This window comes from Dermacentor silvarum, chromosome 5 (assembly GCF_013339745.2).
Source record: "Dermacentor silvarum isolate Dsil-2018 chromosome 5, BIME_Dsil_1.4, whole genome shotgun sequence".
In the NCBI taxonomy this organism is placed as follows: Eukaryota; Metazoa; Arthropoda; class Arachnida; order Ixodida; family Ixodidae; genus Dermacentor; species Dermacentor silvarum.
In genome coordinates this window covers 23,566,924-23,583,009 of record NC_051158.1, presented here as the reverse complement: position 1 = coordinate 23,583,009, position 16,086 = coordinate 23,566,924, and the positions used below count along the sequence as shown (strand labels likewise).

The window sequence follows — 16,086 nt, the reverse complement described above, 5'->3', positions numbered from 1 at the left end:
ATGAAATGCGTCAATGATAGAATTGTAGAGCACCATGAAAAACTCCCGATACAGCTTTCTGTTGCCCAATACGTGCTACGTAAAAGTGTTCTTCCGAGCGTGAAAGACGCCCACGAATACACGCGAAATTGCCGCGTGACTGGCCACTCGAGGTACTTTGCGGGTATTCGCGGCACTAAGTGTGTCTCGCGAATACCCTCACCATCGCTCAGCATCGTTTTCATCGCCATGACGCTAAGAAGTGGTGAAATGGCAAGGTTGAGATCGTTTGGCTAACGCACGCACCCACACATACACACACATTCAAACGTTCGTCTTACAGTCAGTCCCTGCAGTGGTCACTCGGACGGCGTGGATGAAGAAGCGCAAACGAAGGTATACCATAGGCGCTGCTGCTCGATCAAAACGCCCTGCCATGAGTTAACGCTCGTTGATTATAGGAGTGCGAGTCTGGAAAGATGTTTTGGGTGTTGTCAACGCAAACTCTTATCCTCAAGGCAAAATGTTGTCATGATCCCACGTTCCCAGCATAAGTGATGAGTTTTTTCTTACGACGCGCCGCAAGATCGTTGGTCCGTTTATTTGGTATTATAATTTCGGTGTCTTGAGGAAACACGCTCCTCCTTTTCCTGTTTTCTCTTTCGGCTGCATTATTGTATCATTTCCTTCTTTCTTTCTTTTTTCTCTCTTATTCCTTTCTTTCCCTTTTCTCTTTTTGTATGCTTACGGGCGCAGCCTCGGCGACCGCTGTCCCCCAAAACTACCACCGAGTACAAAAATTCCAGTCACGGTTCAGCAAGAGGCGCTTCTGTTGGCACAAGCAATGACCCGCATTCAAATTAGCAACCGCGCTTTGAATATTGTCGTTGTTCGTCACAATTCATTTCTTTTCCCCCGCCTCTTTTTTTTATCCAGTGACATGCAGTGTTCAGCTCATGCGGTGTCAACCAATCTGAGCCTACTACATAGCGTCGAGAGCTCATCGTTCATTCAACCCAACCGTCACGACCACAATATTTTTTTTTTTTTTTTTTTTGCTATTGGGAATGAAAGAAAAAAAGAGAGACCGGGGGGGGGGGGGGGGAGTGGAACTGAAGCCAAGCAAGTGGATTGGGGACGGTCTGCTACAGCTAGGTGTGAGAGGGGTTATGCTAATCGCGCCAATCTGTCTCAAATCAGCTGATTGACTAGGGCGTGGGCTTGATCGCTTGTCGCGCATTTGGAGGCTGCCCTGGTTGCGCCCATGTCTATCATACTTATGTTTAATCTGCTTCAGTTCTTTTTTCCCTTTTCTTGTTGTTTTTACTTTTTTCTTGTGGTTTTTTTTTTTTTTTTTTTTTTTTTTTTTTTTTTTTTTTTTTTTTTTAGTTCTTTGCTTCTTTACCGCACTGCTGTCCTAGATTTCGGCCTTCGATGCGAAGGTGGATGACCGAAATTGGTCGTTTTTTTTTTTTTTTTTTGCGCCGTGCGAGAATCCCTGGTAGTGATGAAAATGAAGTGACAACCACATGGTGCGAATATTAGACGTACTTTTAGCACGTCATCGACTTACGTATAGCACATGCAGGCGTATTTCCGACCCACATGCCACGTATTTCGGGCGTATTTATGGCGTACTTCCCACGTACATCCAGGGCACTTTACGCACAGCATCTTCCACGTATTTCTAGCGTATTTGTGGCTTGTAATCGGCGAATTTCAGCTGTATTACTAGCATACATTCTGCTCACTTCGGGGATAATTCTAGTGTACGTATGGCGTACATCTCACGCTTTCACGCCGTCTCGTCGCGAGGTTTCAGGGCCACCGTCTATTTTACTCTGAGTTGGCGGTGCCGTAATGCTAGAAAACAAAAGCTGTTTCAGTGCTGTTGCTGAGTAATGTAAACCGTATGTTTAAGGGTTTCTTAAGAGCAAATAAGCTTAAGCTTTTCGTGACAAGGCTCAGCTGATAGTAAACTCTTCACTCCGTCTTCAAATACATGTGAAAGTGAGAAATTAGACAGCCGGTAAACTGATACGTATGTCTTGCATTTCAGAGAGAAAATCAAACTTAAATTTAGGACGCAGGAACAAAGGTTTGGTGTATAGAGCCTCGCACTTTCGCCAAAAAATTGTTGGAGTGGATAAATGTTAAAACAAGTAAAGCAGAAAGATGCAGCCTCTTAATTGCACACACACAAAAAAATATTGAAACAGACATTGCAATTCTGTAAACTATTAAACGTTACACACTATGAGAGTGTCTAACGCGGATAAATAAGCTGTAGTGGTTAACAGTTTAAGTGAAATTATTACATTGTCTGCATGAGTTCGTCACAATTGGAAAACGTATTGCACGAAACAATGAAAATAGAGCAGCGTAGAAGCACATCCTACGTGTTCGCTTTGGACACCCCAACGGCTAGAGCAAATAGAAATGTGCTATGTGTAGTTTAATATGAACGTGTTGTAAAATAAAGACCCCATTGTTTTAAATTTTGCGATTTTAGCAAGTCTTAGTCAATAAACCGAAAGCCCGAAATATAAGGCCTGGTTTCAGTAGTCGTTGGAGCTGAGCATTCAGTTCAAAATGCGAGAAAGTTAATTAAAGTTGGTCAAATAAATGCCGCGCAAATCAATTATTTCCGTTCCTACAAATTTATATGGAAACTGCATAGTTTAAAACTTGCTATTCACAAGGAATGCCTGTCAAGAAAATTGCGCCATGTGCCCATAGCCCAAGAGACCAGAGCTACATAAAGAAAAAAAAAAAGTCACACGGGACGCCGAATGGTCGGACGCTCACATGCGCAGCCAGCCTCGCTCGCTTCGGTGCCGTCTCCGGCGCATGACGCATACATCTGGCGTGTCATAGGCTAGTCGTTAGGTAACCCAAGAAGAATAAGTCTCGAAGCATAAGTTCATTTATGCGCAAAGCTTTTTAGTTTTAGCGGTAAAGAATTTTTTTTCATTAGCGTACGTAGCTTGCACTGGAGGCGCAACGCTCCGCCCAAAATCTAGTCCTAGCTTTTGGGCTAGGCTACGCATTACAATGTAATCCTCAGCATATTCTGGAAGTTACCGCGACGCGGGCCCTCTTCTTCGGGAATACGAACTATCTTTGGGCGTCCCATGGCTTCTACTGATTGAGCGCTGTCACGGCGCATGCGCAGATCTCGGCGCGGCGGCGGAAACCGGTTGCGCGCAGTGTCTCCGAGCTGCAGCCGAGCTGCTGCCAACGCCGCCCGTGTTTCCCCGGCGCGAACGCGGGAAACGCGGGCGGCGTCGGCAGCAGTTCTGCGCGTTGCCTCGTTGGTGCTGCTACAATTTCCTTCTCTCTCTATCTCGCTGTCTTTTTCTCTTTCCCTCTCCAGAGCATTTCACGCGCCGCGCGCATGCCCTCCTTCCCTCTCCTTAACGTCCCATGTCAAGTCAACGTGTGCACGGCACGGAGAGGAGGCGAGGCACACGCCGCTCCGTGAGGTGGTTGCTTGGCAACGCAGTGACGTCATAGCTCGGCTGGGTTTTTCGGTGGCAGGCGCCACGTTTTACGGTTAGCTAGAACAGCTTCGCTGTTAAAATGAAACATTGGCTGGTAACTTCATTTCACATTCTTCTTTTTCGATGCTCGCGTCAATTAACGGCTGACGTGAATGCTAGCATGGCGTATTTCCTGTTGCCAGTTTTTGTCGAGTGTCTGTTCTTGTTGAATTTCTTTCTCTGTGGTGCAATGACTTCATTAAAACAGGATAAAATATTACTGAATCCAAGTTGGATAACTCATACCGCTTTACACATCAGCTAACATAACTCTCAAAGTCATCTTGGCAAATAGTGTTGTTTTACTAAAATATTTTATTATTGTTCCCCATTTCTACAAATAAAAGCATTTATCATAAGGCTTCGCCGGTCGCTTTGTATGCCTCTATAACTATTGTTAGTGATAGCGCGAAAAAAAGTCAGCACACACTAGTAAACAGCCTCATTTATCTGCAGGTGCGTGGAGTTCACAAGTGGAGCACGAAGTTACTTTCTTCGCAAACACTTTCTTGCCAGACACTATCATATTTCATTATTTAGCAGATTCCGTCCCATAGGTGGTTGCTATTGGCCGACAGCTCACATCAATCAAGAAGGGTGTTTGAATCGGTGCGCTTCTTCCTACTGTTACTCTGCATAATAATTTATATATAGCGAACGAAACAGTCTGAATTAAGCGAAAATCTGCGTTTCAAATGTCGATAAGGATTACACACTTCCGGAAAAAGCCGCCTATCGCTCACATTCCTGGGAATGCAACTTTGGCCACAATGATTATCGATCTCGTAGCCGCCGGGTCTGGCTAATTTCGATTAGTTTTGCACGCTTAACTGGCCCTCGAACGACGCCATACTTAAGCCCAGGCCGCATGTATACGCTTGCCAGCGTGCGTTCACTCCCGGCTGTTCCTGGTCAGACGCCTTGGCAGGCTTTGGCTTTGTATTGAGCTATTGATAGCGCTTCAAATTCTGCACGTTGTATGTGGCTACAATCCGTCCGTCAAGCTGGTGCTGGACAAAGCCGGTCTTCACCACGTAGCAAGACCCCGCTGGAGCATAGGTAGCGCCGAGCATGCCCTCCAGCCATGTTGTATGCATGGCGGACGCACTGTACTTGCTATACACACTCCATTTATAGCCGCCACTACAGACCCACGTAGCTGCGTCGACTGCGCAGCGTAGATACCATCGCCTCCGCGGGTTGCCGCGACGAGCCCTCTTTTCGCCGAGGCTTTCGGACAACCGCGTGTTGTGATTGCACTCAGTGGGTGACGCAGCTCCAGGCGCACGACGAAGCGAGCTAGCCCGAGCTTCAGTAAACGCCTAACTGCGTCACAACGGCCGAGCTGTCTTTCGCTAACTGCGTCCCAACGCTCGATGCCGTGCACTAAGCCTAAATTACTTGAAGTTAAGCTCCAGGTGCGTGACGAAGCGAGCCAACCCGAGCGCCCATATCTGTCAGGAACAGGTATTGTGCTTCCCGAGTAGCACACTTTCGAAGGTGTGTCGCTATCACGGTTCGTTACGTTAGGAATCCTTTCAACTTGAGTCCAGAGTGTGGGATCCAACGCGAAGCCGATGTACGCGCTGCAGACGTACTCGTGCGAGCGTACATGACGACGACGTTTAGTTCGAGTTGCGCTATGGATAAGTGCGAAAGTAAATGTGCCACTCATGCCACTCGGTACAAGAAAACAGAATCACACGCAGCTATCTTATACACTGCAGCGCAGGAAAAATATGGTACCAACAAAGAATTGATACCAGCGGTACCGTAGTAACAGTGACCAGGAAGTTTTGGTTGCCAAAAGCGCTCGTCAATTTCCGCTGAAAGAAGAAACACAGCATTAAAGACAGGTGACGTAACGCCGTATACGACGGGCACCGCCGTCGGCGCCTACCCGTTCCTTCTGAACGGAGGACGTTGAGAGGGAATGAAAAGGTAAATATCGCACTCGTAACATCTACACTTGCACTAGGACTTTTTTGCAAATTCCTTGAAGGTAGAATTTGTACTCGGGATCGCCGCGATGCGGTGAGCTCCCGCACTCGACTCTAAATGCAACAACGAGACATACATGCAGATCCCGAACGCTGAATAGAAACGCGGAATATAGGGAATGTATAAAGTACTAGTTGTGCAATGTTCGAAGCGCAGACGGCGGCATATGGCAGCCATTCATTCGCCGCGTAGAAAGTCTACCGCAACATCACTTGCGTACTCCGTTGTTCTGTGGTTGTCGACAATCCAACGGCATATTCCGTTGTCAGATTCAGAACAGGAGCGGAGGCAAAGAGCAGAGAGAGGCAGATCAGTAGCGCTGCGGGTGTGCCACCAACGTTAGTAGTAAATCTAGTAACGTTGAGCGTGGCTCCTTGCTCCCGCTGAAATGTTTCACGCTCATCGAGAGCGGATGCAAGGGCGAATGTATATCACGTGACCAGATTGTTTGCTTTCCCGCGGTGATTATCACACCAACTTTGCTTCTCAGCCGCCATTGCTGCCGTACGCTGATCCAAAACGACGGAAACACAACCAAAGCAAACTAAAAGTATATGGCGCGCTTGCATCACGTGATTTACCTTTGCACTCCGCTTTTCGTGCGGGAGCAGCTCGAACTGCTCTGGAGTGCTCCGGCTCTGCCACTAGATCGCAGCGCCCCTGTTCCTGTTCGCCCTTTGGAAGGCACCTCCTCTTGAGAGAGCACATTGGGGACGCTTCTGACTGCTCCTGTTCGCCCAGTGTAAAGCGCCATAATAACGCAGTGGAAAATATTCCACTGCTGAATTCAAAAGACCATTTGTATTATGCGCAAGCCGATCGCGGTTGCAAATTTGTGCGTCTTCATGATGGTGGCGTGCTTATTCGGCCTCCTTCAACAACTATGTTTTGGAGCGCCGAGGTACGCAGGGCAGGTACAAGGTGAGTAGAGATTGCACTATATTCTAAGGTTCTGAGAGAGTGTAGGTAGTAATGTGCGCGTACTCCCTTTACTTGGAGCACTTTTACCGGCGTGCTATAGTAGCTATGGTTTCAGCGCAGTGTCCCAGGAAGTTACGGGCTTATGATCCACACTTTAAAGATGTGTTTAGAGAAGTGTTACGAAACCCTGTGGGCTAAAGGGTCTGTCACCAGGTTTAGGCATTGCAAACAAACTGGCGCGGCGCTAAGATCACGCGGTGTCAATCGTGTCTGCAAAACACCGCTACCAGGTGGTTGGTGGACCTAGCACGTAATTCTCCCGTACTATCGCACGTAAGTCTCGTACGTCTCTCTCTACTGAGCGCAGAAATGGCTGTAGGCAGACAACGAAGAATATTTACCCGTACGTTACCGCTTGCGACCTTCAAACGTGCAACGAGACCTTAAAAGGAAAGCGTTTTAAGCCAATAAGGGAACGCCGGAAGTATTGATCGAGCATCGGTTTGCATAAGTGGCTCAAAGAGTGTTGGAAAATTAATAAAGCGGTGGGACAAGTCGACCGCTTTTCCGGGAGAGTGCTATGAATATGTTTAAAGTTTGGGAACGGGTGAAGAAATATGACGATTTACGAAAAGAGCGAATCCCGTTCATTTTGGAGTCCCCCTCGTATGAGTAGCTCAGATTTATATACTCGTATACCTGCGAAGGTTTCTTGCACCTTCTACATCTTATAAATCATACCGTGTTGGTAAAGCAGTGCACTGACCCCGACAAGACACAAGAATGCCGGACACTCCCTGCACTCGCAACTACTTTATTTCAGAATAAACACTTCAGATGTATATACCTGCGCACCCTCAGACGTCAACGATGTATCTTATATGAAGCGTCCTCTCATGGTAAGAGTGACTTTTTGTGTGTGTGTGTTCTAGAAACTCAATTTGATAATTCCAGCTCAACCTACTTTTCTCTCCAGTATCCCGTAGGAACAACTTAAGCGGAATCAACTTTTCGTATCTCACAGCCCGCTGTAGTATTTTAAGTACGTGTCCGCGTTCCGAGCGATTAACACTTCATTGCGCGGGTATACGTGTAAAGTGTTTCTCTCCGTCTAGTCTTTCAGTCTACCTACCCCGGTGGAGGGTCGCCTACCGGGCTCAGCCTTTTCAATTCAATTCAGTTCATTTATTTCGCCATCATATCAATACATGATAGCCTAGGAGCCCCCAGTAAAAGCTCTCTCGATAGACCTCACAAAGCACTGGCGGTATTGCAGCCGCATAATATAAGTAAACTATATAGTAAGTATAAGTAAGCAAAATATAAGTAAACTAAACATTCACATGGAGTTTAGCAGCAACGATACAAAGTCCAACATAGTCCGTGCTTTGTTTCGCCGACTAAAACATAAGGCCAAGATGACGTGAAAATACGCAATAGCGGAAAGAAGTAATGTAATCGCAGTAGCCTGGTTAACCTCCCTGCTTTTTCCTTATCCCTTGTCACTCTCTTTCAGGTTTCGCATGGTAATTGTTCTGTATAAATGTAACGATATCATTTCACGAGAATTTATACAAAGCATATTTCATCCATAACAAGGAGTGGCCACGATACAAACGTACGCGTCCGTAGGTTGTAGTTGTCGGAGCATGGGAAGTTTCGTCATTCACATTCCTCAGCCGTTACTCCGGTATTCACGTTGGTTCGGCAGAAAATGCATAGTTGCATTATGACCTTCGATTGGTATGGGGTTCTTAATCTTCAACTCCGCCCACGTGTGGTGGGGCTTCTTGACCTTTTCTCGTTGATTCTTCGGAATGTCGCAATGTATGAATGTTTCCCTCAGTTTTTACACTAACAATCGCTCTATCGTTATTATCTGTGAATACTCACAAACCGTCTTCGCTACGAATAGAGTTTCGTATGCCAGTCAGCGTTTCTGGCGTAGTGGTGCTCCAGTGGCATTGTCTGCATACTCGTGACTCGTTAATGTCGTTGCGAAACCTGTATGATTGAAGAACAACTTCTTGCCCAAGTTTCTATGGCGTCACAGCTGGGCGGCCACTGATTAAGAAAATCGCTACACGTAATGAGCTGATTTCAACATTGGGTGGAGCAGTCGGGACAAGCGGAAAAGAAACGAAAGAAAAAAACAAAGAGTTGGGAGGGGTAAAGGGCGGAGGCACGTAGGCTTGACGAAACGCTTCTAAGTTGGAAGGCGCATGTGGTCCCTATGCGTCCTCGTTCAGTGATCATCGCCGAAAACCACTGCAAACTTTTTCGGGCTGTCCATGATGTCCTACTTTTTTGTTCATGTCACGTGATTACCCAGAGATATCGGTCGGCCTTCGCACTCTCGACATGAAGCAGGCGCAAGTCCCTGTCCACGCTAAGGTTTCGACAAAGCCTGGCCATTACTTTCGACGATTTTCTCGTTGTTAGGCTTAGCGCAGGCCTCTTTTATACTCCGTCGTTGTGTGCCCCAAACTTGCTCCCTGCGCATGTGTGGTTACACCCAGTGCTAACCGAGCAAGACGACAACCTAAAGGGAACAGTGCGTATCTGCGAAAGCAAGAAAGAAAGAAAGAAAGAAAGAAAGAAAGAAAGAAAGAAGAAAGAAACCGTGCCGCTACTTTGACGTCCTCCCGCTGCATATTAATAAATCGATCACGATGGCCGCGGGTGTTCTGTCCGTACCCTTTCTGTCTGGAGCTGGTATAAGCTGATTGGTCGGGGCGGGGTCAGCGCTTGTTTTTCTTTCTTCTTTTTTTCTTCTTTATTTCTAGCTCTTCTCGATTCTTCATTTTGTTCGGTCGTCATTCTTGTTCTTAGCACTTTTGTTCGTGGTCTGGGTCTCTTTTTGATTTATACTTGTTATCAAGTTTTCTTTTTCATTGCGGGCATTGCTCGAAGCTTGTTCGGTGTCAGCGCGCTACTAATCATAGCCGCAGCACCGAGTTAAATATTTCTTTCACCGAACACGACAGTCAACCTCTTTTCTGTAACTCAAAAGTTTGTTTAACGGAGTAAATAGTCAAGTTTAGTTCTTCCAGCCCTATACTAAAGGAATCTGGTTGTGCCAACTGAGCTTCCTATCTTCAATTGTCTTTACTTGTGTGCTTAGATCCACCGGGGGCAGCGAAAGACATGGCCTCATCATTCCGCAGGTGTTAATTACTTGCTTTGAGTCGATGAATCAATGAATCACTCAATAAATCTCCTAGTCAATCAGTCATTTGAATTATATTCTATATGAGGTTTTGCGTTTCAAAGCCACAGCTTGGCCACGAGGGACACACGGTAGACGGAGCGCTTCTGATGATTTTCTTGCTGCCTCATGATATTTACGACGCAATTGGGCAGGCCACCAAACGAACGCTTTTTTTTAATTCCATCGCAGTCGGAATGCAGATCCTGCGAGTGAAAACCAAAGCCATGGCCCCCAGTTCCACAGTACGCCATACCCAGTGAGCCACCAAAGCTACCAGTCGATTAAACAAAGAAACTATTGATCGGTCATTCAGAACATCAACTGGTGAGTCGAAGGGTCCGTAACAGAATCAGTCATTCTCTCAATCACTCGATCAATTTGACTATATGCGTACATTAATCATCTGAACGACGTATGAAAGACTTAGACCGAGCAAGTGCGACTACCCTTCTCATCTGACGTCAGATCGTTCGGACAAAGAACCCGATCGAATGATCCTGGGCCCAGTGACCTGTTGCTTTCTAAACATTGCCTTGAATATTTGGTTCTCGGTCACTGCCCGCTTAGCAGTGCCACGCACATCATTTATGGTGGAGCAGGGTATACGCGACAGAAACGGTCCGTTTATCGACGTCTCAGATTCAGCTAAGTGAGTCGCGAAACGCGACGTCTACTGGTCGCTGAGGCGAGCTGTTGCTTAAACCAATTGCCTTCGAGATCCGACGCTTTGGTCGTGAGAATAAATCGCGCGCTAAGTATCTTGGAGACAATACTTAGTCCATACAGTTTCACACTAAGATTACTGGACGAAGTCACAGTGGTGATCCAAGCATTCTGCCATGGTTGAAATCATGGATTCAACATAGACCTTGTTTTAGTTTGCATTAATTTATTGAGAAAGTTCATTGTGTTTTACAGCATTGCTCTTTGCGGTTCAATAGCTGATGACGATATCGCAGCCTTCGTCGGTTACCGCCGAGTAAGGAAAACAAATCTCCGAGGCCATGCTTTCGCCTATTGCAGGGGGCCGAAGTGATCTCGGGTGCCGGAAACAAAGCATCACCGCCGCGTATTGAACATCCCCTGTTGAGAAGCGGGCTGGCATCGATCATCAGCCTCCGGTAGAGAAGTCAAAAAGTTTTGCAGTCACAAACTCCTTTAAAGCGAAGCTTTATATGGCTAGGCGAAACGAAAAAAAAATGTCACAATTTCGCCCTAAGGGCGAAGCAATGAATGCGACAGCAACACAGCAATGTCATACGAAGTAAGGTGAGCGGCTTTGGTAGCAATATGAATTGTAGTAAACATGAGCTGATTAAGTAAGCAGGTGTGCTGCGGCGTAAGTAGACCGACATGAAGAGAGACTCGATGACCACGAGAAGGCGCGTGTGAAACGGTGGTGTTGATGAGAAGCGCTTCCCGTGGGCAGCGCGTGCGAAGGGACACACCTGTAGCGCTGCACTGCCGACCCGGGCAGCATTGCATGCGTAGCGTGCGTTGGAAAATGTGGCCCGACTATTACTAACTGAATGAACAAGCGGAGCGTTGTGTGTGAGCGCGCAGTGCAAACAACATTGAATAGAAAGGGAGCGCAATCACGTGCTTGACTGCCAATGAACTGCAGACTTCTGCTGAACGCACTTTTATTGCGATAGCAATTATATGGACACTTCAACCGATTTCTGCTTTCGGCGTCGCCGTCGCCGTGAGGTTCCGTAAGATAAAATCGTCGCCGCACGCCCTATGCCCGAGCGGAAGCGAAGCGGGGGACGTGCGGTCTATCGCTTCAACGGAGAGCGAACTGCAGCGGCGAATGCACGCGACCGTCGCGCGATAAAGGCTCGGGGTATGAGCCGAGTGGAGGGATAGGGAGGGAGGCGGGCGACGCTGCGGTCCGGCACCAAAGGCCTATCTTGCAACCGAGGCGCAAGGGGGAACTTGTTCAATCTCCCACGTGAAAACAAGAAAGTAGGAAGTCTGCCAACAACCGCTCCTCTGCCCAGCTCCCCCCCCCGCTCCCTCCGGGGCTGGCTTCCCGCTTCCTTGCTTGCGCGTGGGAGAGATAAGAGACTGTGCGGGCGAGCGACGAGCGTGGTTGTTGGCAGAGTAGAAGTGCCCCCCCCCCCCGCCCCGCTCCCTCCGGCGCTGGCCTTCCGCTTCCTTGCTTGCGCGTGGGAGATTGAGTGCGTTCGCTCTCCGTGATAGCGCGCGTCCCCGCACGCTTCCGCTCAGGCATACGGCGCGCGGCGAAGATTTTATCTATACGGAACCTCACGGCGACGGCGACGGCGACGCCGACGGCAGAAATCCGGTTGAAGTGTCCATATAATTGCTATCGCAATAAAAGTGTCTGTTAGTCGCCTGTCCACAGAAAACTATCGTCATCAGCATTGGCCTCGAGCGTCGTCTTCTTCCACAGCTGGCTGCGTTGCCGCTCATCATTCCAGCATAGAATTTCACTTCTCTTCTGTCCTCGCAATGGGGAGGCCGCGTCTACGGGAGGTTTGAGCCATTGCTTAAAGGGGCCCTGAGCCACCCCTCGGGCTTGGTGAAATAACATAGTCCGCGGGTAGGATACGCTACTGTGAACATCTCAGCCAAGTTTTGCTGTCGTACTGCGGTGCGTGGAGCTCACAAGCGAAGCGCGAAGTCACCTTTCTCTCCAAACGCTCTCGTTTCCACTCGTTTCAACAGAAGCCATGACCCTCACTCTTTTCTGTCTGCATGCTTTATTTCGTAATAAAGCACATTCCAATAGCAGTCTAGAATTGTGCCCATCTCTCCTTGGTCTGTTCTCTCCATTAAAACCTCCGTATTCTACAACTACCCATATATATGCCTGTAATGAATGACTGCGGTTCTGTCGGTTCCCCCCATCAATCGCTGTCCGGCTTTTTTCCCACCAATACTCGAAACGTCTCTTGCTTTGCTCGACTGCTGTCCAGTTAATGCTTCCATTCGCTTCAAATCGCAGCGCTTCTGGAAGGTAGACGTTCCATACAGGTGTTGCTGGGTGAACATCTTGGATTGCATGCTGGAATCACTTCCAGAATTTGCTTCAGCAAACACACGCCTCGTTCTGTTGCGAATATTTACTCCGCTATGTTTTTTGTCCTGAGGCAACTAGCTCCGGCCTCAAATAAGGCGCTATCCTTTATGTGATTGCACAAAGTTTGCATCCTATTTCATTCTTGACGTATATGTAAATCTCCGTGGTCTTCTTGTTTCCATTCTTTACATCAAATTTATCATCTGTTCCTCTCACTTTCTATTTGATGACTCTGTTGTCGCACTGTACTTTCAATTACCCTGTAGTTGGTTGCCAGCTTTCTTGACCACTGCCTCCATTCCGTGCCCATGAGGCATGGATATTGGTGCCGTTTCGCCACCCATTTATTTTCAGCCACGTTGCTGAGTCTTTTCTCAAAACTAATTTTACTCCGCGCTTCATTAACCCTCCAAAAATTCAGTTCCATTCCACTCTGAGAAGGTGGATGACCAGTGAAGCTGTGTATGTGGCGACTGACCATTGCTCCGGTGAAACGTTCCGAGTTTGCGGGATCGGTTACACATGGACAGTTCGCATTTCTTTACGCCCATTCCCTTTTGCACGGCCTCATTCGTAGTTTTATCGTGGGCCCCCAAAGCCAGTCACCCCACCGCCTTCCGGTTAATCTCCAACCCCGACAAGATCACTGATTTTAAGCACAGAATGCCATTTGCGAACGTTAGCGTGTGACCATTACTTATTTACAAGTTCCTCGTGCTATCTCACTTCTATTGTGGCTACGAAGTATTCTCTGTTTCATTATTGGTGGATTCCGCTTCCCCTTCATTCTCAGATTATCTCGGCGGGTGTTTGAGTAAGTCTTACCATCGTTTATGTATACACCCAGGTATTTATATTGCTTGACTGTTAGTATGATTTGCTGTTGAATTGATATCAGGTCATGACTCGGTCCTTATGGGTGATAACGAGTTGACTGTAGGCCTCAAAAGAAAGTGTAGTGTATGACTACGGTATAAAACAATGTATTTACGTATTTTTTTTTCGGAAGACGAATAACTCGCCACTAAAGTAACGTGGAGCTAAATATTGTGCTACGTGTGTAGTGAGGCTTACGCGTAGCACTTAAGTCCTGTGATGCAAGAGCAATTTCATCCCAAGTGCATCGAAATGAAGAGTGCGTTCCTATAAGCGTTTGCGTGATCAGCATTGGGACTGACCAAGTAACGCGTCAGCCTAGAATACACGTTCAGAAAAGACGATTTGTAGCCATCAGGGCCATGAGGACTTATCGACGTCAGATCTCTACGAAAAAACAAGTCTTCCGAAGCGTTGGCTACAGGCTAACGCAATTCCCTCATTCAAGAAATATTGATCACCTAACGTGTTCTCCCTACTGAAAAAAGAAACCGTATTCTCCTTAACTCCGATATTAAATAATAGGAGCCCATACGAAAACCCGTTTTTCATATAAACTATATGATATTTGTTTCATATAGGATTACTGGATACGGGAGTTTTGGGCCATGGGTATTTCAATAGAGCATGGTCGTGCGACCTCATTTTTTTTGTCCGGTTGTGCGTGTCAAACGTATGGAGACATGTTTTAGAAGTAGACAACAGACAACCAAAACTGATAGCCCCCTTATATCACCTCACGCGCTGCGAACGTTTACGTTTCATCTGGTCACCTCAGACGTCCTTGGCCAGCAGCACGTTTCCACTTGGCTTTGTCTTCAAGCTGGGCAATACAAAAAGCGGTTCTCTTTCGTTTTTCTCCTTCGCGACGCATATCGACCAACAGTGTGCGTGCCACCGGACGATTAGGAAATCTATCCGGGTCCGACAAAGCGGGCCCCGCATAAGCATATAGTGGCTGCTTAGAGCAAAATGCGCTGTATATAGAAGAAAAGCCTCGGTGTCTGAACGCGCTAGAGGAGGAGAGGTGAAGAAACCGCGATGGTCCATTTGCGTTTCTGCGAAAGGGTGCAGGACTGTGGAAACTATAGGTATCATTTCAGCAGATAGATGTTTGGACAAAAGGAAATATAGCGACGGACAGGGAATGTGAGACCCACCTCAAAATTAAAGATAAATAGATTGCAAGACTGGCAGACGGAAAGGTAGATAGACATCTCGATATATCATAAATTGATAATTGATGATAGAGAGACAGACAAACTTAACATACACTTGATAACGTTAGCTCAAATTAGCTTAACACACGATTACATAACCAGCTCATTAGTTAGCTGAACTTAAGAAAATCTCACTCTCGAATTATGAGTACTGACCCTTTTCGCGGAGCAGTTTGTTCTAGAGAAACGAGATGGCGCTTACGGCGGCGCGCCATACGTCTCCTCAGCGACCGCACACGAATACGAAACCATTACGGCTTCTACCTTGCTTCTGTGCGATCAGCTGTCGGACATGCAACTGAGTTTTCGCTAACGCACTGTGCTCCAATCATGCTGGATTGAATCATGTGGATTGAAGACGTGTGGCTACAAAAATAGTGACTGGCATGTTAAGGAATGTAATGAATATGTGAGGCCAAGTTCGCACGGACCACTGCTTCAGCTGTCCGTACATGTTTCCGGCACTTCGAGATGTACGGCTTTCCTCGAGGGTACACAAATTTGCTCATCCGTCAGCGTTGTATCGCTAACCTTCAAAGAAAGGACTTCAGCCCCGGTACGTCGGCAAGAGTGAGTACCGCTCGTTAAACAATGATAAAGGGAGTAGCGCCGCTTCCTGTCATAGTACGTTTCGCGCACAGTATCTACACACGTCTACCCCAACCGGTACGGAAACTTACATCCACTCTTTCGCCAACGTGTGAAGAATAAGTGAATGGGCGCACACTTGAATATATGCGCACTATATAGTGACAGTACAACACCGATAGTGCACGAATGGTCGAAGCTGAATATTTCGTGACGGTCCACAAGAGTAAGCGAGTTACTAGCAATAATACGCATATGTTACTAGGTATTGCAATGCCGAGAACAGCTAGCTACGTTTCAAGCCTTGTGCGCAGCAAGAACAATTCTAACGGAACTAAGCACACCCACGAGCGATTAGGAAGAAAAGGATAAGATAGCGACCGCACCGAGGAACCTTACTGAGTCAGAAACGTGACAAGCGGCTGCTTCCAAATATTTGCCAAATAAAGAACAGAGACCAAAACACCAAAACACCATAATCCTGATTCAATTCATGAGCGGAAAGTTTGGATAGCTTCGCATACATATTCAGCCCCGCTTTTAGAGCAACCACCATATACGCTGCTCGCGCCTTTTGGACATAGCATAATCCGCTCTGAAAGCGCTTTTGCATATTCTCTGAAGCTGCAACCAAAGCTTCGTGTCGTCCACCCAGTCACCGCCTACGATATCACCCGAAACAGAGGTTTGCTACGCCTC

At 47.2% G+C, this 16,086-nt stretch overlaps 1 protein-coding gene across 1 annotated transcript in view; it reads right to left on the bottom strand.

Moving 5' to 3' along the window:
* LOC119453077 (kinesin-like protein KIF19) overlaps positions 1-16,086 on the bottom strand; it is a 161,737-nt gene that overhangs the window by 122,040 nt on the left and 23,611 nt on the right. The window lies entirely within an intron of this gene.